Below are 2,902 nucleotides of genomic sequence, written 5' to 3' on the forward strand. Positions count from 1 at the left end.
AATCTCTTTTGTCTTCTTGTCTATAGCTTTGTCTACAATTTCCAATATCGACCTGCAGAAACCCCCATCTTGCGCTTACTCCAGTTTAAAGTGTCCTGGATCGCTTATGATCCAGCCTCAGGCAGTACATCAACCACTCAGGACTAAAAAATAGAATTAAAAACCGCACGATTTGGCAGGTCCACGAGGGACGCGCCAGTGGGTCGCTGGACGGACACGAACACGGCAGACGCAAAGGCCATGAAATGCAAGTTGATGACAGGCCACAACCCCCGGACCCGAACGCAGACCACGATCGATCCCCCCCTGGTCCCCCCTAGCCCCCCGCCCCCGCGGAATGCAGTGCGCCACTGAATCGGCGGCGAAATGCGATCTAATTTTACGAGCCCCCTTCCTCCGGTAGCCGGGCAATTGTGGGTCAACCCGGTAGTTACCCGCCGTGTCCCCGTCCTTGGCGACATTGAGTCCGAGAGGCGACAGTCCCGGAGGGGTGGAAAGGGCCAGGGGTGCGAAAAGTTGCCTCTGGAAAAATCCGGTAAAAGTAATATCTACGAATAAAACGCCGAAGTAGGTTTCAAAAAAACCTCTGGGACTTAGGTATGGTAATCGTGAGTGATAAAATATGATAGATCCAGATCCACGTGATGTTGGAGGAGATACTGACGGAGACGTGTCCCAGCGGATAGGAGCAGAAGCAGGTCCGGAGAGTCTATTTGGTGAGATAATGCACCAAGAATATATAAAATTGATGGAAATGAGAGTAGGTCTTTATGTCCCCAGTAAAGAGAAAACATTATGAAAATATTCAAATTATCTTCAGAGGTACGGAGGATAATGAGCGATTATCATTACTACGGTATAATCGCTTCTTTTATATTAACTTTATCGGTCAGATTTATCAAATTTTTGTTTAAGCTTTTTCTTACCGATTTTTCCTAAAAACAATCAACAATTTTAGAAAAATCGCTAAGAAAAAGTTTCTACAAAAATTTGATTTACTACGGTATATCGGATTGTGCTGTGGTACACTTTTGTTCCTTTACTTGGATTCCCGGAACAGGAAAAACCTTCTCTCCCAACCGGCTGATCGCTGAAATTTATAGACAAAGCAATAGACAAATAAGACAGAGGCGGAGTATGAAGCGATTCTATTGGTTGAAATGCATGCTTCTTATAGACTGAGGGACATGGGATGAACTAACTTTAGGGCCACTCGGAGTTGCCGTAAATTCGTCCATTACCTGCCACCTGGAATTCAAGATATTCTTGTGCCTCTGACACCGTTATGTTGCTTGACTTTTACCAGAAAAAGTTTGCGTCTCCGAAATTAGAGAAGCCTCTTTAGAAAAACAAAATTGTTAAAATATTCCTCACAATAATCATTAAGAAGCAGGTTCTTTTTCAAGTGTACCGATCTGATATAATAGCATCTAAATTAATAGACTACACCCATTTCACTAAGACATTTTTCGAGATATTTATTCTCGAGGAGATACACTTTCGCGTGCAATTGAAATTGTCAATTTCGGATTTGAATTGATTACATCATATTATGAACCGGAAATTTGTGGTAGTATTTTGTGGATTTTAATGCAAACATGGTGGGACTCTCGCTTTAAAATAGTATAGGGTACCCGTTTGGTTTTTTCAATTTTTTTGTATGTCAAAACTTAGTAAGCAGAATAGGATATTTAGGAATGGAAGAGTTTCAAAGATTTGGTTACAGAATGGGCCTGTTGCATGCAAGAGATACAGCCGTGCGAATAGACTTTTCAGAGGTTAAATGACACGAAAATTACGATGGTCACATTAAAAAAGTCTGAAATACACTCCTTACTGCGCATTTTGCGTTGTTAGGAACGCGCTTTTTCAAATTTCCCGCGTCTGGGGGCAGTTTTCTAACGGAAACAATTAACGGCAACTCGCGGCTATTTCCGGTCAACTAAAACTGACAACATAACCTAAAAATCGGAGCTCGTGATATCGTGAAATGAAATGTAGAAGATTGCGTTGGATATTTAAAAGTTGATCGATTTGGTTACCGCATAAAGCGTATATGGACCACTATAAGAGATCACGTAGGGTTTTGTAAACAAACTGAAGGAAAAAATAACAACAACAACAACGACTCGGCATCTTCCGGAAATCACCGAGCCCGCCGTTTGCTCGTTTCCGGTGATTAGAAAACTGCCCCCAGACGCGGGAAATTTGAAAAAGCGCGTTCCTAACAACGCAAATTGCGCAGTAAGGAGTGATATTTCAGACTTTTTTAATGTGACCATCGTAATTTTCGTGTCATTTAACCTCTAAAAAGTTCATTCGCGCGGCAGTATCTCTTGCATGCTACAGCCCATTTTAGAAATTAGAAGTGAGAAATTGATGGATTCCATACTTTTCGCTGAATTTTTGTTTTTTAAAAATAGTTCTATTCTATAGAAAATTTTTAGTGTGAAACTGTCCCAAGAGACTCTCACATTTTGATCGCACTAATTTAGTTAGGTTTAGAAATGTTACACATTCTCTACACTTTTCCTTCGAGACGATGCATCTTTTCTTCTTTTTTTCTTTCCCTCTCGGACTCCCGCCCTCCCCCTCTCGCCCCCCTCGCACTCCCTCTCTCTCTATCGTCCTTGGATTCCGACTTAAACCATCCGAATATCGTGAGTCATGGGATGATACAACTATTCAAGCTTCCGTGTGTTGCACAGTATCACTCTCAATTGAAGGCGTTTTATCTTTCTTCGAGCCAGGCTTTCCTTCTGACCTTACTTACTCCTCATTCCTCTATTTCTCTCTTCGCTTCTCTCCCCCTTCCTTTCCCCTCTTTCTCTTCTCCTCTTTCCACATGTTCCTCTTCTTTTTTGAATGTATATTTACAAATATTTTATTCTTTATGTTTCAG

Source organism: Bemisia tabaci, chromosome 8, assembly GCF_918797505.1.
Source record: "Bemisia tabaci chromosome 8, PGI_BMITA_v3".
NCBI classification, from domain to species: Eukaryota; Metazoa; Arthropoda; class Insecta; order Hemiptera; family Aleyrodidae; genus Bemisia; species Bemisia tabaci.